The sequence below is a fragment of the Sus scrofa genome, chromosome 16 (assembly GCF_000003025.6).
Source record: "Sus scrofa isolate TJ Tabasco breed Duroc chromosome 16, Sscrofa11.1, whole genome shotgun sequence".
NCBI classification, from domain to species: domain Eukaryota; kingdom Metazoa; phylum Chordata; class Mammalia; order Artiodactyla; family Suidae; genus Sus; species Sus scrofa.
The window spans coordinates 6,363,386-6,389,830 of NC_010458.4; the positions used below are offsets into that span (position 1 = coordinate 6,363,386).

The 26,445-nt window shown below is 43.4% G+C and overlaps 1 protein-coding gene and 1 long non-coding RNA gene across 2 annotated transcripts in view; one reads left to right on the plus strand and one right to left on the minus strand.

Moving 5' to 3' along the window:
- Positions 1,794 to 20,340, minus strand: LOC102167846. The gene is made up of 3 exons (XR_308347.3): positions 19,425 to 20,340; positions 10,970 to 11,266; positions 1,794 to 4,050 (listed from the first exon to the last, which is right to left on the minus strand). It is a non-coding gene; the product is annotated as an uncharacterized LOC102167846 (long non-coding RNA).
- The window catches only part of BASP1 (brain abundant membrane attached signal protein 1), a 56,186-nt gene continuing 50,677 nt past the window's right edge, over positions 20,937 to 26,445 (plus strand). The window contains exon 1 of the mRNA XM_003483806.4: positions 20,937 to 21,155. The gene's annotated coding sequence lies outside the window, so the exon portion shown is untranslated. The remainder of the gene's footprint in view (positions 21,156 to 26,445) is intronic.

Sequence of the window (26,445 nt, forward strand, 5' to 3'; positions counted from 1 at the left end):
CAGAGTGGGCCTAGAATCCCATGGTTGAATTTCCCCCTATCACGGAGTCACTAAAGCACCGGAAAGAGGCAAAAAGACAAGCACAGGTTCACTAACATGCTCTCTGGAGAGGCTGGTGCTGCCCCTCCATGTGCCACCACCCAACACTGGGACCTTGAACATGGACCACCTCTAGCTGGTGGGTGGCTGGACCGGGGTCCCCGACACTTAACCCCACCCCTGAGATGCATCCTTCACCTACTGGTACCCCTTTGAGCCAAAGAAAAAGCAACATCAGAGGCCTTTCTTGAGAGCCTTTTTCTGCTGGTCTTAGATCAGTTATTTTATATTTAAGTGTTCTATTAACCATGCTCATTCTGTATATCCTGTCTCTAAGGCCCTTCTTTTACAAATACTTGTTAGATTTTTTTTTTCGAATTTAATTCTCCTTTCACATGTACTGTTCCAGATGGGCCGCAATCTCCTAATATCCCATTGACATTGAACATTTACACAATGTATGCATTCGCCTCATCTCGGTGCTTTCTGAAAGTCTATGCTCTGCATACTCTTACCCATATTTTTATTGGCTGTGTGTCTTTCTCTTTGCCTTGTCTTATGTTCCCAACCTTCGAATTAGTTGCATATTTCAACTCCTTAGCTCAGTTTGCTGGTTTTGATGATGTCTCATAATGCCCCCTCCCACCGCCCCATCCTAATCCCTGAAACATGTAACTCTGTTCCCTTATTTGGAAAAAGGGACTTGCAGATATGATAAAGTCAGGGGTCTTCAGGTAGGGAGATTGTCTAGGATTATTTCAGGGTGTCTAAATCCAATGACAAGGGTTCTTATAAAAGACACCCATGGGGGTTCCTGTTGTAGCTCAGTGGGTTAAGAACCTGACAGAAGGCTCAGTGGAAACGAATCTGCCTAGTATCCATGAAGATGAGGGTTCGATCCCTGACCTTGCTCAGTGGGTTAAGGATCCGGCATTGCTGTGAACTGTGATGTAGGTCGAAGATGTGGCTCTGATGCTGCAGGTGTGGCCCAAAAGGACATGCATGGGAGACCCACGAAGAAGGTGATGTGAAGAGAGAGTGGAGGCTGAAGGGCTGCGGCCACAGGCCAGGGAATGCAGGCAGCTCCCAGAGGCTGGAAGAGACAAGGAAAAGATTCTTCACTGGAGCCGCCAATGTGGCCAACACCTTGACTTTGGACCTCTGGCCTCCAGAACTGGGAGAGATCACCTTGCTGTGGTTTTAAGCCACTATTTGTTCAGGATGCCACAGAAAACTTCGAGAGCCCCCAGTGTTTTAAGACCATGTCCAACACGTCTCCTCTACAGTGCTTATTCATAATTCCCACGTTTAACACCCTTTCCCAGCTCTCCACATTTTACTGCACCTTTTAGTTCCTGAATCTCAGTCATTTGTGTATTCTTTCATTTTTTATTTTATTTTTTTGCTTTTTAATGGCTGCTCCTATGGCATATGGAAGTTCCCAAGGTTGGGGTCCAAGCGGAGCTGCAGCTGCCAGCCTACACCACAGCCATGGCAACACTAGATCCTAGCTGCCTCTGTGAACTATGCCAATGCCTGATCCTTAACCCACTGAGCCAGGCCAGGGATTGGATCAAACCTGTATCCTCGTGGAGTTATGTCGGGTTCGTAATCCAGTAAGCCACCATGGAAAGTCCCATTTTTGTATTGTAATCATTACTTATTTTGTGTATCCATTTATGAGCTGTGTCTAGAGTTTTCTACCAGTCAACAAAAGATAAGTTGGTTTATAGTCTAATCCACAAATTTGGGAACAAAAGCCTGGAAAATTTGTAGAGTTGAATGGTTTGGCATCTCAGAAGGAAATATGTGTCATGAAAAGGCATTTCTGAGCAATTACACTGATTACACTCTTGCAGTATTTAGTGTGTGGTTTGGAGCTACATTCATTGGGTAGGAATCCAGCTTTACCATTGGATGGTGGGCAAGTTATTTAGCTTCTCGGGGTCTTGATTTCCTCATCAGTGAAATGGGTATGGTAACAGAGAATTTGGTGAGGATTAAATGAGGTAATATGTGTAAATTTCTTAGAAGACCGGTAGGGGCATATGCTGAGGGTGCAGAACTGTTAACTAGTATTCTTGCATTTATACCTTAAACATCCAGTTAGGGTGAAAGTACCTTAAAAACAGGGAAAGCCTGAGTTTTCATAACCTGATGTTATTCCTTAGGCCTAAGAGTGTCAAGAAAATGCTTCTAGGTACATAACTCTAGGTGACCCTGAAAATAAGGTTTAAGCAGAAGATACTTGCCTAGGGACAAACAAGGAATGATACAGTCATAAAGTTAGTGGCATTATTGTGCTTTAGGCTGTTGATTGTTGTATTTACCAGGCAGTGTCATGACAAATGCCCTCCTTTATTAAACCAGTCAGGTCTCTTTTCTTGATCCTTTGCTGTGTTTCTCAAATTTATTCCATCATTTCAATTCAAGGGCTAATAGATTAATCTCATTTAGCTCATTACGGTTTCATGCTGTGCTATTGTAAATATTCATGGCCCCCATACTCGTAGGATGAAGTAGTTTCCCTCCAGCAGAATTCTGGCACAGCCTTCTGCAAAGTCCCCAAGGCTCATGGAACTCCCATGTCTACAGCAGTGGCTTCAAAGCTCTTTTGACACTGCATACAATCCGTAGAGAAAAAAAAAAATTAAGGTGTCCTCTAAATAATACACACATGCAATTTATACTAATCATAGGTGATAAAACACACAACAGCAAAAAGTTTTCAAAGATGAGTTTAAGCAGAAATAGAAAGTGTTTTTAGATGTCTTGTGAATTATGGCGCTCGATCTTGCCATTAGCTGTCCCCTCGAGGCACGTTTCACATTTGGGGTGGGGTTCTTCTTGAATAACAGTGCGTGCAAATCCTCATGACAATGCAGCTTCCTGCTCACTTAAAACTTTTTGTCCAGCTTATTGTCAGAGGTGACTTGATTACTCTTAGTTTTACCTCATGCTGAGTACAGGTGGATCTGCCCTGCTATTTGCCTGTGGCTTGTCTGTGCTTGCTTTATTAGTACGGTATTCAGTATGCTGTTTCTTTCTAGGAATTTGTTTAAAACATGTGTCCTTTTTTTTTTTTTTTTTTTTCTTTTTAGGGCCATACCCATGGCATATGGAGGTTCCCTTCCCAGGCTAGAGGTCGAATCAGAGCTACAGCTGCTGGCCTACATCACAACCACAGCAATGCTGGAACCCCCACCCATTGAGCAAGGCCAGGGATTGAACCCGCATCCTCATGGATCCTAGTCTGGTTTGTTAACCACTGAGCCACGACAGGAACTCCGGTCTCCTTTAATTCTTGTTACACATTTTCTTAAAACTTGGTGCTCCTTGATTGCCCTTTTGTAATTAAACAGGGGTCTTGAAAGCGATTTGCAAGCTCTCTGTGGACAGAACTGTGGGTGAGCAGGCTTCATAATGGTGTCAAACTAAAATTTTGGCTAACTGGCCTTTTCATGAGGGAACTCTCTCTCCAATGACGTCGCCAATCTCCTATGGGGTGGGTGGGGTTTTCTGGCTGCAGGAATGTACAGGCACCAAGTTCTGGGAATGTTTCTGGCATTGGGTTGTGGGAGTGGGCTGGGTGTTCCACTATCGTTAGGCCAACACTCAGGTGATTCCCCCACTTTCAGGCCTGTGTCTCTTGGGATCAGTTTCTCTAGAGTAAGTTTCTAGCCAAGGCTGGAGGCAGGGAGCCTGGAGGTGGTTGCTTCTGTTGATCAATCAACCCCTGTTCTGCCTCTTGGCCTTTGGATATCTCCCACCTTGAAGTCCTGGATCTTTGAAGGTCCTGTAGGGAAGCTAGCTTTCCAAGCCTTCTGGACAGAATTGCAGTTTAAGCCATTTTCCTTCTCATTAAATGGACCAGTGGAAGAAGTATTGTTGGGAATGGTCTGACAGGGTGAAATCTGTGATGCTTGATCTGGGTTGAAAGAACCAGCAGGAACTGCAGGTCAGAATCTACATGATTCAGGAAGTTGGCTGTTAACAGGCACACACTGAAAGCTGTATTAGGAACAGAAATGTCACCAATTTGAAAGCAGATGTGTATTCTTTTTTTTTTTTTTTTTGTCTTTTTGCCATTTCTTGGGCTGCTCCTGCGGCATATGGAGGTTCCCAGGCTAGGGGTCAAATCAGAGCTGTAGCCGCCGGCCTACACCAGAGCCACAGCAACGTGGGATCCAAGCCGCTTCTGTGACCTACACCACAGCTCACGGCAACGCTGGATCGTTAACCCACTGAGCAAGGCCAGGGATCGAACCTGCAACCTCATGGTTCCTAGTTGGATTCATTAACCACTGTGCCACGACGGGAACTCCAACAGACGTGTATTCTTTGGAACGCTAGAATGCATTCTCGCAGAAACATCAAGGAGATCTAAAAATAATTTAGGAGTTCCCGTCGTGGCGCAGTGGTTAACGAATCCGACTAGGAACCATGAGGTTGTGGGTTTGGTCCCTGCCCTTGCTCAGTGGGTTAACGATCCGGCGTTGCCATGAGCTGTGGTGTAGGTTGCAGACTCGGCTCGGATCCCGCGTTGCTGTGGCTCTGGCATAGGCCAGTGGCTACAGCTCCGATTCGACCCCTAGCCTGGGAACCTCCATACGCCGCGGGAGCAGCCCAAAGAAATAGCAGAAAGACAAAAAATAAAAATAAAAATAATTTAAATTTGGTACCACACAGACTCTGCTTTGTTACTGCCCTAGGACCAGTAGGGGAGTATGTACTTTCCTTTCCTGGTTGCCAAGAACATATGTGAAGAGAAGAAAAGTATGTAATGAAATGGAATTTTATTTATTTATTATTATTATTATTTTTTTCTTTTAGGGCTGCCCCTGCACAAAGGGAAATTCCCAGGCTAGGAGTCTAATCAGAGCTACAGCTGCCAGCCTACGCCACAGCCACAGCAACACGGGATCTGAGCCACGTCTGCCACCTACACCACAGCTGCAATGCCGGATCCTTAACCCACTGAGCAAGGCCAGGGATTGAACCTGAAACCTCATAGTTCCTAGTCGGATTCAGTTCCGTTGTGCCACATTGGAAACGCCCTAGAATGGAATTTTAAAATCAGAATATCAAAAGTAACTTATTCTCGCTGGATTTACTTAGCAGCCAAAGAGATGTGTACCTTCTGAAAGACCGAGGCTGTAAAGGCAGAGTGGCTGAGTCAGGGAAATTAACACTAGTTGTTCAATAAGTATTCTCGAGTAGGTATATCTTCATGGATAGCACTTAATCACCCACACCTTCTATCACGCTACAGGTAGAGATGTCTTGGTCTCTTTATTGGGCTCTGCTTCTCATTTTAAACCTCTTAATGATGCTGACATCTTCTAATACAAGTTAAATAAAGCCTAAGTGTGTCTATATCATGCCCATGAGAGGTAAAAATGAATGAATGAAAATGATCAAGGATACTAATGACATTTATCCATTGCTTAACATACACCATATAGGGGGTTAAGCATTTTATAGGTGGCTGTTTATGTACTCTTACAACCTAAGATATTGAATCAGTCAATTTAAATTGTTTTGCAGCAATAAAAAATAGTCTCCAGCTCTCAGACCACACACATTGATTGTTTTACTCACACCACATGTCCACTGTGGGGTTGGGTGACTAGGGACCCAGAAGGTAGGGCAGCATTTAGGTGGATTTTGGTTTCTCAGGTGGTCGACTATGACTGGGTTCTTAAAACTTCAATTCAGAAGTGACACCTGTCACTTCTCCATTCAATGGCCAACGCGATTCACATGGTCACTCCTGACCTCCATGTATCAGGAAGCTTTTTTATTTGTTTGTGTGTTTTTTAAGTTTTATTGCAGTATAGTTGATTTACAACGAGGGAGGTTTTATTCTACTTCCTGGAAATGCATCCTTTTTTTTTTTTTTTTTTTAGGGTTCATGGAGATTCCCAGGCCAGGGCTCCAATTGGAGCTGTAGCCCCTGGCCTACACCACAGCCACAGCAACGCGGGATCCGAGCCGCATCTGTGACCTACACTACACCTCACAGCAATGCCGGATCCTTAATTGACTGAGCAAGGCCAGGGATGGAACGTGCAACCTCATGGTTCCTAGTTGGATTCGTTTCCGCTGCGCCAGGATGGGAACTTGTGGAGACACATCTTGAATCACATGGCCGAGCCGAACATCAGAGAGTGGGAAAGTCCTCCAACAGGGACAGTAGCAAATGTTTTGAGTAATCCAACCCCCCACAGACAAAACAAAATCAGCAAAACCAAACCAAAACACAACATAGAGGGCCCTGACTATGCAGAAATGTTAGACACAAACCCTGTCTGCCACTTTTTTTCTTTCTTTTTATGTCGCACTTGTGGCATATGGAAGTTCCAGGGATAGGGGATGAAGTGGAGCTGCAGCTGTAGGCTTATGTCACAGCCACGGCAGCACCGGTTCTAAGCCTCATCTGTGACCTATGCTGCAGCTTGCAGCAACGCCAGATCTTTAACCCACTGAGTGAGGCCAGGGATTGAACCAGCATCCTTATGGATACTATGTTGGGTTCTTCGACTAGTATCCATGAGGACATGGGTTTGATCCCTGGCCTTGCTCAGTAGGTTAAGGATCTGGCATTGCCGTGAACTGTGGTGTAGGTGGCATATGCAGCTCAGATCTGGCATTGCTGTGGCTGTGGCGTAGGCTGGCAGCTGCAGCTCTGATTCAGTCCTTATGCTGAGGGTGCAGCCTTAAAAAAAAAAAAAAAAAAAAAAACAGGAGTTCCCGTCGTGGTGCAGTGGTTAACGAATCCGACTGGGAACCATGAGGTTGCGGGTTCGGTCCCTGCCCTTGCTCAGTGGGTTAATGATCCGGCACTGCCGTGAGCTGTGGTGAAGGTTGCAGACGCGGCTCGGATCCCGAGTTGCTGTGGCTCTGGCGTAAACCAGTCACTACAGCTCCGATTCGACCCCTAGCCTGGGAACCTCCATATGCTGTGCGAGCGGCCCAAGAAATAGCAAAAAGACAAAAAAAAAAAAAAAAAAAAAAAAGGTAGCATAAAAAAACCCAAAAAAACCAGAAAGACTGTGTTGGGTTCCTAGCCTTCTGAGCCACAACAGGAACTCTCCTTTTTTAAAAAGAGAAAGAATTAATTTTCACCTGTATGTCATTATTCTAGGAGGTAGTTGGGAAAGAAAAATGAAATGTTAAGATAATATCTATGAGGAATAACACCAAGAGATTTATTTATAGAAGGGCCAATCTAGTGTTATTTCTACAAATTAAATTCAGGTTCAAAAATCTAGATTTCAGAGGGCTTCAGTGGTCTCCAAGAGGATTCTGTTTCACTCTGGGGATTCTTTAGTGTTTTATATTCACCCTGTGATGCTGAAACTTGACAAATGTGAGAAATAGCTGAAGTGGTAAATGTTACTGCTTTAAGGGGAAATAATTTAAGAGGAAATAAGTTCACATCACTAGAAGAGTATCTTAAACTCGGGTACCTAGCCAATCTTTGCCTTTTATTTCCTTTTTCGTGGTTACCCAAAGTCTTGTCTGTCAAGTAAATACTTGTCAAGGCAAGTATATACATACACACCCCCACACGAGAAATTGTTTTCTAGTTTATTAGAATGTTCACTTAAAAAGTCACCACTTCTCTGTGTTTTGCATGTCTCACTCTAGAAATTAACCAGGTGACAGTGTTTTTCTTGATACTAGCCTGCCACCTTGTGGTCATTTGGAAAACCAAACTTGGCAAAACAAATGTTCTACAGTAATTTTCCTTCAATAACCATTTGGGGTGGTGGTGGAGCTAATTGTGTTCTTTTTATTAACTGGGTCAGAATCCACTTATCTACCTCCAGAAAACATTTACTTATTTATTTATTTATCTTTTGAGGACTGCACCTGCGGCATATGGAAGTTCCTACACCGGAGCCACAGCAACGCCAGATTCAAGCCGCGTCTGTGACTTACACCACAGCTCACGGCAGTGCCAAATCCTTAACCCACTGAGTGAGGGCAGAGATCGAACCCGCAACCTCATGGTTCCTAGTGGGATTCGTTTCCGCTGTGCCACAACAGGAACTTCCAGAAAACATTTATTAACAATAGCATATTTTAAGGAAATTGGGTTGCAATGATTAATACTTATGCTTAATTGGTGAGCCAAGAAATTTTCTGTACAAAAAGCAATTTTTAAGAGATGAGCATTGAGAAAAATTCAACCTTATGCCTGTTAAAGGAGGCCCCCATAATTTTGTTCTTTTATAAATGCTTCCTGTTTCACCCCCTCCCCTCCGATGTGTGCCACACAATGTGCTGGGCACTCAGCTTAAGACTGTGAATGAAATGGACTAGAATCTCTGCCCTCCTGCAGTGTATGTTTTAAAGTATAGAGACCTGCATACATAGGTTACAGTCTGGAAATCTGACCCCCTAATGTTCTCCCAGCGTGTATGTCCATCTTCCCTACCACTGTTCCTGCTCTGTGTGAGCAAAATATCGCTGCTCAGGTAGAGGTCAGCTCTTTTTCATTCTCTGGATTCAAATGCCTCTGCCCTCTTAAGGACTCAAGGGCTTCTCATCTGTAATTCCCCTTCTCTCCCCTACATGCTCAGTCTTCCTCCCTCTTGCGCATTTCCTTCATACCTACACAGGCTCCAATAGCTGCCATTAATCTTTCCTTAACCCCCAATTCTCTCCAGCTAATGCTGTGTTTCTCTGCTTCCCGTCACAATAAAACTTCTCAATGTTTTGTTTTTATTCCTCGTGCCCACAAGAATCTAAGCCACCTAGTTTATTGCTGAATTCTCAGCTTCTTGTAGAGTTTCTGGCACTTAGTAGGTATTCAGGTATTTGATAAAGGTTTAGTTTGCATATGAATTTATATTGCAAGACCTCCTGGTCTCTGAGTAATCTGGTATTTGGAAAACAGCAGTAGAAAAGGCATTAAATTGATAAGAACCATGCTCAGCACTTGGGAAGATGCTTTAACCTTACAGCCTCCCCATTTGTAAAATGAGAGAATGGAGTTTATTGGAGATGACAATTACATAGCAGCCTTGGGGTAAGATCTAATTGGCAGTGGCATCTTGGGTATAGTATTTCAAAGAATTTTTTGGCAAGAGGAGAATGCTGTGACTGACCGATTGATTGATCAGCAATGCCCACCTGGATGTGGGAGGGGGGGCTGGCCATGCATTCCTAGGTCACATGGTTTCCTTCAACTCTAAATGTAAAGTGATTTAAAAAGACAGATTCTCAAAACGTTGTTGCTTTAACTGCATTTTAGATTTGAACTAGACTTAAACCTTTGAACACTTCTCAACATTTAATGATAGAATAAGAATTCAACTCAGGAGTTCCTGTCGTGGCTCAGTGGTTAACGAATTCTACTAGGAACCATGAGGTTGCAGGTTTGATCCCTGGCCTTGCTCAGTGGGTTAAGGATCTGGCATTGCCATGAGCTGTGGTATAGGTCGCAGACGAAGCTTGGATCCTGCGTTGCTGTGGCTCTGGTGGAGGCCGGCATCTACAGCTCGGATTTAACCCCTAGCCTGGGAACCTCCATATGCCAAGGGAGCAGCCCTAGAAAAGGCAAAAAGACAAAAAAAAAAAGACAAAAAAAAAAAAAAAAAAAAAGAATTCAGCTCAGACTCAAAATTATAAACTACAATCTCCAGGAATAAATCTAAGATGAATGAAAATGGATCTGCACCTATTTATTTAACCAGAGTTCATTTGATAGCCTATATCACGAAGGAAAAGCATTTGATTGTATATTTAAAATGTTCCTTTCAGAAAAATGTCCTGCACTGTCTGGTATATATTATGCCTATTATCGTATTTCCCTTTAAGCTGTGTTTTCTTCTCTTCTAGCTGGCTGACTTCCTTTTCCTCCATTTTGCTTCTTTATGAGGCGCTAGGTCCAGACTAGACTGACAAATATTTCAGGCTTCATTTCAATCACAGGGACAATAAACGTGAAATTAATGAGATTAAGATAAAATGAACCTCAGAAGTCAGTGTAAGCCCCTTTTAATGGAAATCAGGATTCAATGCAATTTTTCATCACCTTATAGGTCGGTCAGTCATAAATGTTTTCAATGGATGCAAAACCATGGCCATGAAGATTTAAAAGAATATGCAGAGTTTATCTTAGTGAAAAGTCAAGCTAATACTTTTCTTAGCAGGAGGAGAATATTAATGATCTAGACCCGGATGGGAAAACTGTACCTCTTGTGTCAAAGCTGACCTGCCAATGTGTTTTTGTAAATAAAGTTTTATTGGAACACAGCCACACCCACTTGTCTCCTATGTGTGTGGTTGCTTTCTTGTGTAATGGCAGCATCCCAGTGGCAGACAGGAATCTCATGGCTTGCAAAACCTAAAATATTTACTATTTGGCCTTTTCTAGATTATAAGCTTCTCCATTAGATTGCATATTTTTGAAGGCAGAGATTCTAGTTCTAAACTTGGTTTTTAATTTCTCTTTAAAAACGTATCAGGGAGTTCCTGTTGTGACTCAGTGGGTTAAGAACCGGACTGGTATCCATGAGGTTATGGGTTCAATCCCTGGCCTTGCTCAGTGGGTTAAGGATCTGGCATTACTGCAAGCTGAGGCATAGGTTGTAGATGTGGTTTGGATCTGGCGTTGCCGTAGCTATGGTGCAGGCCAGGAGCTGCAGCTCCAATTCAACCCCTCACCTGGGAATTTCCATATGCCTCAGGCGTGGCCCTAAAAAAGAACAAACAAACAAACAAAAGTATCGGTCCCTTTGAGATGATCACAGCTTTAGGAAACATAGTATAAAATATAAACATGCAGTGAGCCATATTTCCCATCAGTACTTACATGTGTCCTAATTTAGTCCAACCCTCTTTTTCTTAGCCCTTAGCCTGTTTTTCTTATACCCTCTGCTTCTCCACCTTCAGCTGGTTCTTCAACATGACTCACCCAGAAGGGCACTCTGCATGGCCGGATGTCAGGGCCATTCCCTTCCAGCCTGAATCTGCTCCCAATGTTCCCAAGGTGACACTTGTGGCATCTTGAGGCCACCCAGCTTGATGGTAGGTAATCACGGCCCTCCTAAGTTTTCTTGGCCCAGGCTGCCTCTTCCATCCTCAGGTTTCCAGGCTCTGGAGCATTTTGCAAGCCCTTGAGCAGATTTTAAGCAACTGACAAGGAAATGTGGGGTGTCCATTGTCAGATTCCCATGGCATCCCTTCAGGCAGAAATGGGGCAACCTTCTACCTGGGCCAAAATAGAAGCAAAGGTTTTAAGTTTAAAAGAAGAAATGGAGAAGTTCCCATCATGGCTCAGCAGAAATGATTCTGGCCAGTATCCACGAGGATGCAGGTTAGATCCCTGGCCTTGCTCAGTGGGCCAGGAATCTGGCATTGCTGTGAGCTATGGCATAGGTTGAAGACATGGCTTGGATCTTGCATTGCTGTGGCTGTGGTGTAGGCTGACAGCTGTAGCTCCGATAAAACTCCTAGCCTGGGAACTTCCATATGCCATGGGTGTAGCCCTAAAAACCAAAAAGGTAAAAATTAAAAAATTAGAAAAAAATAAAAGAAGACATAGGAGACCTTAGAATACAGATATTTTCTTATTTTTCTGCCAACACAATACTTGAGAAGTCAATATTAATTTTTTCCCTTTTTTTTTTTTTTTTTAGGGCTGCACATGTAGCATATGGAAGTTCCCAAGTTCCCAGGCTAGGGGTCAAATCGGAGCTATAGCTACTGGCCTACACCACAGCCACAGCAACACCAGATCCAAGCTACATCTGCGAACTACACTACAATTTGTGGCAAGGCTGAATCCCTAACCCACTGACTGAGGCCAGGAATTGAACTTGCATCCTCATTGATACTAGTCAGATTCTTAACCCACTGAGCCACAACGGGAACTCTGAGAAGTCAAATTTTTTTTTTGGCCATGCCCAAGGTGTGCGGAAATTCTCCGTCCAGGGATCAAACCTGTGCCACAGCAGTGGCACGTTGGATTCTAAATTGCTAGGCCACCAGAGAACTTCAAGAGTCAATTTTTATGCTGCAGTGTTTGCTTGAAATTTACACCAAAATATCTGGCATTGAGTTAGAAGCTAAGGGAGAGGGGTAGAGAACTTGCCAGTGGCCACACCTAAGTGCCCTAGCATCCTGGGCCCCAGGCTGAAAATTTCTGCCTGAGACCCAAGGGGAGAAACGACAGCATCAGAACCTGGAGGTGAAGATGGACACATATTTTAGATAGAACTTTCTTCTCTAGAGGACATTCTTGCTGTCCAAGAAGAGGACAGCACCCTGCTTCCTGCTTGTACCCTCCATCCTCATGAAAACATCTCTCTATGGGCTCAAACACAGAGTTGCTGCTGGTTTGGACCACATTATTTTTGCCCTTTTCAATAAAATGCTTTAGCAAAATTATTCTAAGATGGTTTCTGCAGCTTTCAGGTTGATATAATAAATGACCTCCTGAGTAAATTTCCATACCTCCAGTTAAAAATTGTTATTGAAAAATTGTCCTTCATGAAATTCAGTATCTTTTACTGAAGGGGATCTAGTGATACATTCTTCTTAAAGTTGATTGCTAGGAAGCATTGTCCTTTTTTTTTTTTTTTGCATTTCTTTTTTATTTTATTTTATTTTATTTTATTTTCCCACTGTACAGCAAGGGGGTCAGGTTATCCTTACATGTATACATTACAATTACATTATTTTTTCCCCACCCTTTGTTCTGTTGCAATATGAGCATCTAGACAAAGTTCTCAATGCTATTCAGCAGGATCTCCTTGTAAATCTATTCTAAATTGTGTCTGAGAAGCCCAAGCTCCCGATCCCTCCCACTCCCTCCCCCTCCCATCAGGCAGCCACAAGTCTCTTCTCCAAGTCCATGATTTTCTCTTCTGAGGAGATGTTCATTTGTGCTGGATATTAGATTCCAGTTATAAGTGATATCATATGGTATTTGTCTTTGTCTTTCTGGACACACTTGGAATGTATTCCTTCAGTGGAAAAATTAATAATCTATAATATTTTGATTTTTTTTCTCTTGGCTGCCAAGAAGCTTAGAGCTAAATCCTTTGTGCAAACATAGTGTCATACTTCAGCTTTTCTGTACTCCCCCACAGCCCCATCCTCCTATATTCAGTACTTAATTATTGTTATTTTATCCCTTCCTTAATGGTCCTACTGGTGGTATTATAAAATTAGCTTCTTCAGGACACATTTTTCTGAATGTGTTTTATGAATTGGCTAAAAGCTTTAAATCCATTTTCTGATATAATATTTAGAACAACCCAATGAAGTTGGTAATTTTTCTACTTTCCCGATGAAAAGACTAAGGATAAAAGACAGGAAGGATTGTGTTAAAACCCATAAAGCTAGAAAGTGAAGGCAAAGTTAGGATTTGAAACCATTATCATCCAAAAAGCAAGCTTGTCAGCTTGACCACTGAGATGGACAGGCTCCCTTAGTCACACTCCAGGGGATTTCAACAGATGCCAAGGAGAATGCAAAAATGGAATCAATTTTCCCATTGAAAAAATGATAAAAAGATGAACAGTTAGAAGACCTTTATCCATAGAATTGATATTAATGCTTTCATAGGAGACTGAGAATGTTACACCAAACAAAATGCAAGCAGCAAATCAGCATGAAAAAACAGAGTCTAATCTTGTTGGTAATTAAACATATGCAACCTCAAACCACTTTGCACCTATGAAAAGTTGTTACATGTTTTGATGTTGGAACTGTGGGGCGACAGGTCTTTTGGTTGCACCAAATTTGTTTAATCTCACTGAGGGGCAAAAGCCATAAAAATCAGCAGAGCATTGACTGATAGATAGGTCCCATTTCTAGAAACTGAAACTGAGGAAATATTTTAAAACATGAGAATTTGGAGTTCCCCTCATGGCTCAGCAGAAACAAATCCGACTGGTATCCATGAGGATGCAGGTTCAGTAACTGGCCTCGCTTAGTGGGTTAAGGATTTACCGAGAACTGTGGTGTAGGTTGAAGATGCAGCTCGGATCTGGCGTTGCTGTGGTGTAGGCCAGCAGCTACAGCTCCAAATTGGCCCCTAGCCTGGGAACTTCCATATGCTGTGGGTTCGGCCCTAAAAAGCAAGGAAAAGAGAGAGAGAGAGAGAGAATTATGTGTTCAAAGCCATCACTGCAGAATTATTAAGATAAAAAGCAGAAGGAGATAATTAGTCTTCAATAGAAGAGAAAATGCTTAAGTGATTTTGATTCAGCAACAATGCTGTGTGCTGGAGGTTCACTGATGTACTGAGGAAGACATAAACAAAAATGGTATATAAAAAATAGAACTTTGTGTTGATTACGGGTCCACTGATCAAAGCAAAAAGCAAGTTAATACGTGGATGGAGTAGAAAGAGCTAACTATGGACTAAAATCTTGTTCCGACAATCACCTAAAAAGCTGGGAGGTGGAGAGAAGGCTTTTGCTTTAGAAGTGGACTGGGAGGTCCCGATGTGGCTCAGCGGTAACAAACCCAACTAGTATGCATGAGGTTGCAGGTTTGATCCCTGGCCTTGCTCAGTGGGTTAAGGATCTGGCGTTGATTGTTGCTTTGAGCTGTGGTGCAGGCCGCAGACTCAGCTTGGATCCCACGTTGCTGTGGCTGTGGTGTAGGCTGACAGCTGCAGCTCTGATTTGACTCTTAGTCTGGGAGCTTCCATATGCCACAGGTGCGGCCCTAAAAAGACAAAAAAAAAAAAGAAGTGTAATGGATTAGGACACCCAAAAGTGACCTGGGCCAGCAGCCAAACGTGGAGTGGCAAGGCTGTGGCCACATTCTTCATCCAAAGTGAGCCACTAATTTAAAGGTGAAGAAGCCGAGATGTGAGAAGCAAAAGTACGGTGTTAAAATACAGAGTGTCAGGAGAGCTGATGAGAAAGCAGTTTCCAAGTAGTGATTTCTGAGCCCAAAACAGGTCTCTTGAGCAACGTACAAAATTATATATTCTGATTCTCAAAGTAATGGGTGGTCATTGCAAAAACATTCATTCAACATAGAACTTTATAACATGGTATTAGAAAGATGAGCAACCCTCTACCCCACCTCGGAAATGACACCAATTCCCAGCAGGAGCTACTATTAACAATTTGAGCTAAAATCCTGCAGTCATTTCCCATGCATTTATTTATAGCATAATATCAGGACACTAACATTCTGCTTATTGCTCAGCAACCTACTTTCGGCACCAGGGAAGTAGTTTTTGACATCTTTCCCTGGGTTTGATTTTGATCAGATGAATATTTTAATTATGTCAGTGAGCCAGTTTTTTTTTTTTTTTTTTTTTTTTTTGTTCCAAGTTCTCCAGAAACACTGATGTTTTAACATGGGAACCATGATTTTCCTATTGCGCCCAGTACTTTGTCTCTTTACCAGGATGGTCCATTTCATTTTCACAGCTGGCATTTCGATCCCCTTAAAACTACTGACACAATAGTAGCTGATTTTTTTTTGCTCGGGGCGGGGTGGGGGTGGGGTGGGGGTGGGCGGAGGGGTGTTGGCTTATTTTTGGATATCCTCAACTGTTTATGCCAGCTCTTTCCTTAATACATTTTAAGTCGGGCTCTCTCCTTTCTCACCATTTTACTTTTTTTCTTTGGGGAGAAATCATTCTTTCTGACATGGAGTTGAATTTGTCTGAGTAGGATATTCCTGGGCTGGAGAGGCAAGAAGGTTACAGCAGTCATTTGGGAGTCTCAGGAAGTTGATCCAAAGAGCAGAGTTAGGTTGATCTTGGGAATTTGACAGTATTTGCATTTGGAAAAGTGAAAGTGCAAGATACCATCCCTTAATTAATTTACAGCTAAAAATGTGCACCCTCTGCATTCTGTTTGGCAACTTGCTTTTGGGCAATTGATTTGGGCACCATTTCTTGCATTGCAGTTAAAATAAAAATATTTTCACTACCAGGAGGGGCTGATTGGAGAGCAGAAGCAAGTGGTGACAAGAAATAGGGCAAGATTTAAGGTTCACACTATTTAATGTTGGAACCTCTGTAGTCTCATTTATGCAAAGGGAAGCCATGTGAAAAATGTCCTACAGCATTCTTTATGCCATTGTAAGGTAACTTGTTATTTGAAGGGTTTAACAGGTGATTATGGGGGAAGGGCAGCCAAAGAATTAAGGAGTATTTTCCCAGGACTAAGGTCGCTCTGTTCTAATCCCCTGTCCTGTGTCTGTAGAAACAGGTAGGCACTGCCTGAAAAAAGCCCTCACTGGTTAGTGAGGCAAACACATTTTGATCCCTGGTGTTATTTATTTTCTTAATAGAAAATGCTGGCAAGTAGAAAAAAATGCTTTGGGATTGAAAGGATAGGTGGGGAAATTCCTGTCTATGAAAGGGATATGAGAGCTATTCGGGTAGAATATATACGATTGGTTTTTGCCCACCTTTATCTTGGGCAAAAATGTTCCCAGCGGGCTGCCAAGGCCAGGTTGCTCCTTGCATTTCAAGTCCAATGCTTTGAGGTAAACACACAATTGCTCAGGTTTCCCAGCTATCCTTTTACAGGACATAAAGAGGAAAGTGAACTAGGGGACCCAGGTTAAGCTGTTTCTTCCAGTTACTTAGCGTGTAGTAACAGAGCAGGATTCAAAATCTCTGATGGTAACCTTTGCCATTGCTCTGGAATGACTGCCTAGTCAAGGAAGATGGCCAAGAGGAGCTTGGGGTGTGATGTGATGCAGCCCCTGCTAAGAGGAAAATCTCTTAAATCTTTGCACTCCCAAACCTGCTGCCTGCTGCAGTCACCCTGAACCATACACAGCAAGAGGCCAAGAAATCAGGTTTTAAGCCCAGATTTCTCAGCTCACCGTTACCGACATTTCAGGATGGATAATTGCTTGTTGTTAAGTCTGTTCTATGTGCGTTGCATGATGTTTAGCAGAGACCCTGGTCTTTACCAGTTAGAAAGATGCCAACAGCACTCCCCCGCCAACACACACTCCCTTCCCCCAAAGCCTCCAGATATTGCTACATGTCCTTGGAGCCAAAAATTGAAACAAAGTCCTTTCACTTGACTATGGAAAGGCTGAGGTTGTAATAATGAGGGGGAAGGGAAGAAAGGGAGAAAGATAAGATACACTGATTTCAGCATTTTCCTTTGATTGAAAATTACCAATATATTTAAGAAAGAAAAGCTAGCTACTTTCATATGTAATATTAGTTGGTTATCTGTCCTTTGGCTTGCCATTTGCAGAAGAGAGCTTGTGAACAAATTATAGCAATTCAATCTTCCACCAATACTGAGCTGTTGAGGTGAATTGATCAAATTCTCTACCTGGGTGTGGGAAGGTTTGCGGTAATTCAGCAGTCTTGAAACAGGAGCTGGTCAAAAAGATATCAAACAAAGGTGGCTGGGGTAACACTGGGGTGACGCTACTGTCACCACACATTTGCTTCATTCATGTTGGTTTACATGTTTTATTTGGGACTTTAATTCTCTTTTTGCTGTTTAGGAGGAAAGGAGGGGGAACTGGGAAGATGTTAAGCCTCAGGGAATGCTGTGAGAGGTACCAAGAGAGGAACCGTGGGTGAGATCTGGAGGTGAGATGAGTTCTGTATAATGATCTATCATACATGTCTCAATTGACAATAGATACGATTTGAAAAGCCGAACACACATTGGAGTTTTTGTAAACCTACTAATTTAGGTGACAGTGAGTCCATTGCATTGCAAGCAAATTCTATGGCAAATCCTTTAGCAAAAATCAGTAGTCACTGAATCATTCATCTTTTTGATGAATATTTCCACAACGCGGGTAATGCTTCACTGAAGCAAACTGTGTAGGCAATTGGAAATGACATTGGAATTTGTTTTACAAGCCAGGAAGTCTATTTTTGTTATTAAAGAAATTATTTATTCCTTTTAGAGAGGAAAGCAATTTTTATTTTCATAAGTGTAATGTTGAAAGGTAATTAAATCTGCCATAAATTTAACATATTCCCAAGTTCATTAGTCTATAATCTAAACAGCTAGTGACATCCACAGTAATGGCAAAATTTCTCTAAACTCTCCAGCTTTAAATACTCTCATTAATTCCCATTAATTCCCTAAGCATATGTTTTTAAAAAGTTTCAAAAAGAACACACCTTAAAAATGTAAGATATTAGATGAATAACTAAAAATGAGACTAAAAGCATCACCAAATTGAATTTTATCTGGTAATATATTGGGATGTAATGCTTAGGGTACCATTTGATGCATGTCTGGAAAAGCTTCTATTATTAAGATCAATAGGACTATCAACCATTATTTCATTAAAGAATTCTTTTAAAAATCTTTAAAATAAACAAACAAATCTGATGGAGGACAAAACTGAGGAGACCCTTGGTCTCATTGGTGTCAGCTTTTGCCTCCCATTTCTCTGGTAATCAGTGATCTTTATTCCAATCACACCCTTGTTTTCTTCATCGTGAAAATTTAGCCAGGAGCACTGAAGATACCGAACATTAATTTTTATGGTTTTTTTAAAAAAAAAAAACTGGAAAAAGAGAAAAGATAACACCCAGAGACTTATCCTGCAAACACAATAGGGATGTACATTTACTAATTATTATGTGAATTTACATGCCTGGATCACAGGGCTAAAAACTGAACGCCAAATGAAATAACTATGCAGATACCTACAAGTGCATTCAGTACATGTTTTGAGCATAAAATTGCAAATGCTCATTTAGTTTAATAGGGTAAAAACATAGAGACTTGCTCACAACAAGTTAAAAAAAAATCTATAGCCCTGTAGTTTTCAACCTGGAGTGATTTTTGCCTGCCAGGGGACATTTGGTAATGTCTGGAGATATTTTGGTTGTCACAACTGGTGGTGGTGGTGGTGGTGTGTGCATTACTGGTAGCTAGTGGGTGGGTAAAGGTTAATAATGATGCTGAACAGCCTACCCATCCAACAGAAAATTATCTGCGCAAAAACAGGAGGTTGAGAAACCTTATATCTAGCTTCATAGATAATGTACTGAACTGAGAGACATATGGAGCATATTAAATTATTGAACATTTATGTTCAAATAAATAAATGCTTTGGAGGAAACACTGGTTGTAACTTGCTTCCCTGCTTATATTTACTCCTTTATTATTTCATTTAAGTGCCAAAAAGACACAAGAAAAAATGAAAAAGACAGCAAAATCCCCTTGCCCCTTTGACTTTAACATGTGCACATTTCCAGCTTGCCTGCCTTTGTCTAACTTGTGTGACCCTATAAACTGTAAATACGTGTGCGGCAGGGTAGCCTTGTTTCACTGCAAAACTTCTAGCCTAATTTGGGGTAAACCCTTAACATCTGGCTTAATTTAAATACAGTAATTAAGTTCTGGTAAGAATTTAATTCTTTTATTAATCGAAAATGGACTTACCTTTCCCCAGTTGAAGGCGGATGCACTTGCTTTTGGCGTCTGCCCCCATAAATATGCTTACATTTTGTCACCTCATTTTGAATAACATTTCTACCCTGGAATCCAAGCCCAGGTCAAGAGGGCAGAACCATCCAGGAAGAAAACTAGCAGCTCAATCGGTTTTTCTTTGCAGGGATGTAGGCAAGCGTGAAAACAATCCAGACACAGCCAGAGGGCGCCCAAATGCCGCAAATGAAAGTTCCAAAGGTTCAGATGGGTTTTGCAGAAGATAAAATGGGCTTTTGTCTAGTGAAAGAGCTACGTCGTAAGCGCTGTGGTGTTACAGACGATGTCATGTTATGTTTTTGCATTTGTTTCTTGCCTACAAATAAGCAGGGTGAGCATATCTCCCTACCCTAGTGATTATTTTGTATCCCGATGTTAAACAAAGTGGCAGCCCCCACCCCCACCCCCGGGACACCCGGACACAGCGTTCTTAGCCACGGTTTTGACCTGTGCATTTCTGAGCCGCACTGTGCCGGTGGCCACTCCTAACTCGGTCTTCCTGAGAACTGGTTGCCTCCATTAAAACAGAGACATCAAAAAACAGACGGTTTCTTCCCTGGGGCTCTTGTCTTCCCTCCTTCCTCTCCCAGATCCCGAAAGCATCCTCGCTGAACTTTAGCCCGCCCGGCCCGATGGACTTTAGCGCCGCGCTCGCCCAAAGCCGCAGCCTTCCCGGCTCAGCCCAGTGAGTGCCGGAGTCGCCCGCCGAGCGCACTCGGTCCTTCGGGCGCCGCCCAAGCGCGTCTGCCGTTGGAGGCCACCCTCAACCCCGCGGACATCGGTCCTGATGGGCTGAGGGGAGCCACCAGGTCACCCCCAACCTCGGTGCCTGCCCAGATATAGGAATCTCAGCTGGACGTCCCGGGCGGCGGGGTAGGGATGCTGAGGAGGGGAGCAGGTGGCAGGGGGCGTCGTTCACCACCCTGGCGGCCCCTTGAGTCTGAGCGAAAGCCCCAGCACTTCTTAGCCAACCGTTCGACACAGAGAGCGAGCGAGAGAGAGAGGGAGAGCGAGAGCAAGAGCGAAAGAGCCCACTGACATCTCCAGCACCGCGGGGGAGGGGAGGGGAGGCGAAAGGAGTGGGGGGCAAAGACCTGGAAAGGAGCGGAGCGGGGGTGGGGAGGGAGTGGGAAATCGGCATTCAGGGGTGGCGTAGAGTGGCAGGAGGGGCACAGAGATGGAGGGAAGGGGAGGGGGAAAGGGGAGCGCCAGCCGTTTGGATATGGGAGATGGGGGGACCCGTGATGGAGGGAAGGAGACGTAGGGAGCGCAGGGGGCTGCAGGGGATTCGAAGGAAGGCAGGCGGGGCATCAGGACTGAGCGGAGTCGAGGGGAGGCGGGCGGGGCATCGGGATGGAGGGGAAGGGAGGGGAGCGAGGTGGGCGGAGTGAGCGGGAGGAGGGAGGCTGGGCGGATGGACGCGCGGGGGGAGGGCGCTGGGCAGGAAGGGGAGGGGGAGCGCGAGCGCGAGAAATGCAGAGGCTGCAGCGGCGGCGGCGGCGGCAGTAGCGGCAGCGGCGACGGCGGCGGCGGCAGCGCTCCAACTCGCTACTCGCTCCGGGCTCCGCCGTCGAGCCGGGGAGAGAGCCTCCGCTAGCAGCCAGGCACCCGGCTGGACGACGCCAGCGACCCGGGCCCCTTGGCGGTACCGCGTTCACCCAGGGGCGGCACAGGCACCCAGACCCGGTAAGGAGGCGCGCCCCGGTGGCCCCGCTGCCACCGCGGACCCGGGGTGACGGCCACCCGGGGGCCTCCGTTCCCCTACTGCCCCCGCCCCACCCCCGAGGCCCTTTGTTCTCTCTCGGCGTCGCAGCCCCGGGTTGGGGGAAGCGGTGCGGGGCCCGATTAGAGCGCGCTGGATGTGGGGCCCTTCTTGAAGGCTCCGTCGCACTTCGGGGATGTGGGGTGATGGGGGCCCCGAGGTGGGTGGCTTCAGCCACTCGCAGGGCGGGGGGGGGATGGGGAGTTGGTGAGCCTGATAAATGGAGCTGGGGGTGGGGATGGGTAGTGGGAGGGAAGCAGCTAGTTAAGGAGGAAATTGCCGAATGTGAAACCCTTTAAACTAAGCCTCGAGTCCCGAAGAGACGTTTTGTGAAGCTGGAGAGAGAGTATGCTCATCGGTACAGTTCACGGCCGGGAAGAAAGCGCTTGGTGCGAGGGGCGCAGCAGCAAAAGATGGAGGGTGGGGGTGGGGTGTGGCGGGAGTAAGGGGGAGAAAAGAATACGGGGAATCTGGTGTGATCGGAAGCAAAGAGGTGGTTTTTTGGCTTAGCAAATGGGCTTCCTTGACCCATGGAACTCCTGAATCTTGGCTTGGGGTGGCCAAGGAATGCGAGGTTCACAGGACAACACGCTTCCAGAAGCACATCTGAGCAGACTAAAGCCCCAGCCTCGGACGTGGTTGAATTGCCTTGCCATTAACCTGTGGGCCACATCTGAGCATTTAATTTTTTCGAGTATTCGGTTCAGAGAATGCGCTGGGCGCCTCCTCTCGCGGTCCCGGCTGGGAGGGTGTGAGCTTGAACCTGACAGCGCGCGGCCTCTAACCGCCCAGCCCTGCTGTGAGAGAAGGTTTGGGGTTTAGCAGGTTTTGCCTAAAGCGCTAACACTGAAACCCGACCCCCGTCCCCAGCTCCCCCCTCTCGCCCAATCGTCCCCTCTCCTCCAAGAATAAAAATTGCAGAATCCCTGGATCCAAGCGCACACAATGCGTGGCTATAAACCGCATTCTTTTCATGAATATTCATCGAACACTTGGCCAGGCTCCTTATCTGCTTCCCTAGAGACATTTCCGTCTTGAAACGAACTCTGTGAACAGTCTTTGCTGAAATTTTCACCCTGCTGAAATTAGCATAGCGCATACGGGTGCATTTTTAGTACCTCGAACAGGATCGACACCACACCTCAGTCTGCCGTGAGGCCACTAGCACGTCCGTGGAGGGTTAAAATCAAACACTGGCATCGAGGTGGTCTTCCGGCTTTAAGGGTGTGGATCAACCTCCCGGGGATTACAACCGAGGCTAATAGATCCTCAGTACTGCGGGCAAAATGAATGAATCGGTGCTGTAATTACCTATTCCTTTGTCTTGGCCTCGCGCATGCGCTGCAGAGCAGGGTGTGGAGGGCCCCGGCAGCCCCATCTGATCCCTCCATCACCCACCCACCCACTCCCTTCCCAAGCCCTGGAACAAAGGCGTTAGCCCCAAAGGTTTCTTGAAACCCTTGGACCAAATGACAGTCCCCACCCCGCCCCGCCCCGTGTTGTGTGTATTTCTCCTTTTCCGGGCTATCTCATCTTTTGCTTTCTTAGTGATTTCAATTGATGAAAAAATAAGATTAGCCTTGATGATGAGGGCAAACTGTGGATTACATATTTTTGTAACCTAACCCTGCTCTGTTCCTTTCTGGTACTGTTCATTGTTCTTTTTCCTGTAACATATTGCACTGCGGTGATGGTGGCTCTTAATTTGCATCAATTAACCATTTGTCTGACAGATTTTTGCTGCTGGCCATTTGAATGCAGGACATCGGTCTCCAAGCCGGCAGTTGGTATTGGCCCCTAGTGCCACTACTTGGAAAAAATTAAGACATTTTGGCGTTTATGTGAACAAGATGGCTTACAAAACCTAGAGCTGAGAAAATGGTTACCTTGTCAAGATCTCAACCCTGTCTTTTCTCTTGATTCCTAACCTCATTGTTTCATTCGGAATCCCAAAGACAAACTCCATGGAGATGGAAATCCACTGACAGCTGGGGCTACTGGGGTGAAAATGGTTAAGTTCTTAATTTTTACTAACCAAAAGGAAACATAAAAAGGATCTAAATGCTATATTTTCGCAATGGTACGTTATGCTTGAAAGAATTTTATGCTTTAGGTATTCTCAGTACACTCTGGTAAGACAACACGTGTCAGGAAAATGGAAATCATCCTTTTGTTCTTTTTAATGAAAAATTTGATATATCGATCTAGTTTAATATATCAGAGTCTTTACTTGGTAGGATAAAGACTTTGGTTACACTCTCCATAGTATTGAGTGGGTTTTTTTTTTTTTTTTTTTTTAATGGTTTAGAGGGCTAGATGTAGGTGTCCCCTCCCCTTTCCTTTAGGTTGTGTTTTTGAGGAACAGTGGTAATAGAGACCACATACAATAGCAAGTATATATCGATGTGCCTCCAATTCAGTGAGTCTTCAGTTATTGAGCAAGATAATTTTCACATTGGATTATAAATGATCAGTTACCTTATCCTTTTATCCAGCTAGCTTTTGGGCAAGCTTTAGCAGGTAGAGAAAATGAGTTGGGCCTTTTGCTAATGTGCGCCAACAGTGACTATACTACCAGGAGCATCATTGGTGATTCTTTCCTTAACTAGTGCTCTTGCTTTCATTGTGTGGGCAGAAGGGGACCTTTCCTTTCCCCAGACCACCCTGATTGGAACATCTAACTGGAATGGAAGAGTCTTATAGGCTTTGGTTCCCTGTCTTTGGAGTCTTTATAGTCTTCCTAGATTTACTAGAATAAACCACATAATTGTCTAAGATGTGATGTATTCAGTCTCTTTAATTTCTGTCTTTTTTAAAAAAAATTTCACCTTAAGAACAACTTCAAGCCATTTTCACTCCATGGTCAAGATAAAGTGGCGAATGAAAAACTAAGGTTTAGAGGCAATTTGGTGACTGTAAAATGGATGTCTGTAATAGTCACTGTAGTTTTATAGAAAACTACAAAATCCAAAACCATTTTGAAAGCAATGAAATTGCTATGTGTATACACACACATAATTTATATATATATATATATATATATACTCATGCTATAAAAATTGTATTAATGATATGAAACTAGTTGGTGTAGATTTTTTTTTTTATAGTGAGTGCTTCATAGTGGTCTTAGGAAAAACAACGAATTTTCTGTTTTTCTCAGTATGTATATAGAAGAGAGAGCCCAGCTTGTCCACTAAGATGCTCATTTTCAATTTTTACTGCTATACCCCTGAAAAGAATAGATTGCATAAAGCATTATAAATTAACATGTTCATTTTACAGGCTTAAACATTCACATGAAGCACTACTAAACTTGAAAAGATGTAATAAATAAAGCTTACTAAATAAAAGATTTATAAAGTTGCTCTGCCTTATTTTTATGGTTGCTTGTAAAATTTTGCTTTGAGAAATAGCCAGAAAAGGCCTAACTATTGTTGGTTAAATTGCCTTGAATGTCTTATTCTGTTGAAAGAAATGCTCTGATTTGCTTAGATTGTTAACTTTTCCCCACTCATTTTACACCCTCTTTATCAAAAGATTAACATCTTCTTACTGATTGTTTTTAGCCGGTAAACTGGAAACAAGGTAATGGCTGATTATATATGACTTGAAATACTCAAGAGAAATGGGTGTGGAATCTCATTTTATCAGGTTTTCTCATCTCACTGAATCCTTCCCATTTATTCTGACTTAAGACGTTGGATAGTTGGATAGTGCAATCCAATGCGAACTTTCCTCTTCAGCTTAATTATGATGGATTAATATGAGGAAATAACTGAGGTTGTGACTAGCTAGAGTTTTTTTTTGTTTGTTTTTTTAAGAGAAAATACTCCTAGGGTGTACTGGAAAAGAGAGTCAGTTTGAAAAGTCTCTAGGCGTTGGCTAGGCTACTTTTGGGCAAATTCCTTCAAAACTCTCAATTCAATTGTAAAATCAGAGTAATAGTTCCTAATTTTAGGCTATAAGAAGGACCACAAATATATGTCTGCATAATGCCTAAGTAGAGTGGCTGGCTCTTAGATGCTCTTTGATGTTGCAGTCTGCATTTTCAACACGGTGTGATTGACATTGGTAACTAATTTCTGTATATTGAGCTGTATTTTTGTTCCATGCTGATTAATCAAGACCGGGTTTCGGTGTATTGGTCAGAAGTAACAAATATTTCAAACCTTATGTAGATACAGATTTGAGATTCTGTGCGACATTTATGGGAATTGGCTTCCAATGTAGATTGAATGAAGCCAGAATGGCCACCCTCACTGCATTTCCCACGGCTGCTTATGTAACTCAAGAGATGGCATTTAAGTTCTTTGGAGAAAATATAGTCGTTGTCTTAACCACAGAAGCTCCCAGCCTGCCAAAGGAAGATTTCTGTTAAATGCCATTTCCTCCACTGCTATTAAGACAGTTATCTAGGTAAGTGTCACATGAGAAAAAATGTCCAGCGAACCCTATCAAAAGTAAAAGATAATCATAGAGATAATCTAATTCTCACTATGGTATAGTTAAATTGTAACTTTGAAAAGATACAAGCCTAAAAAGCAATGTGATTAAACAACATTCTTCCCTCTGCAACTCAGAAATGGGATGATGGGATGTTAGACAATCTCATAGCATATTTTCCTTCTTCTGCATCCTAAGGATTTAAGTAACTTACAAAAATCAAGCTTTCCAAAGGCAGTAGGTTTTTTTTGTTTTTTTTGTTTTTTTTTTTGAATGAAACAGGGAAAGCAGGGATTCTTTTGACTAGTCAAGGCCATCAGGGAAGAGATTGTGATTGAGCCTGCCTTGAAGTCTAGGAATAAATTCCTAAAGCTTTAGAGATTTAGAAATGGAAGCCATATGTAGGCATAACAGGGACCCAGGTCATAAGGAAACATTTCAAGGTAATGTAAGAAAATGGTGTTCAGTGGGGAAGGCAAAGCATTTACACAGTATTTCCTCCTTATCACTCAAGCGCTTTATGAACTTGTTTTTGAATTGATTTCTTATTTTCTTATTCATTTTGGATGGGAGAGAGAGGACTGGACTTCATCGATTTGTTGATTGAACTATAGGTTTCAACCACTGAAAGGAAGTATATTTAGAAAGCCTGTTGTGGAAGGCTAGGTGTGAGCCAGCTTCACTGGATTAAGAATCTTGGTCTTGGCCGTTTACAAGCTGTGTGACCTTTAGCAAATTGGTTAGCTTCTCTGTGCTTCAATGCTCTTCTAT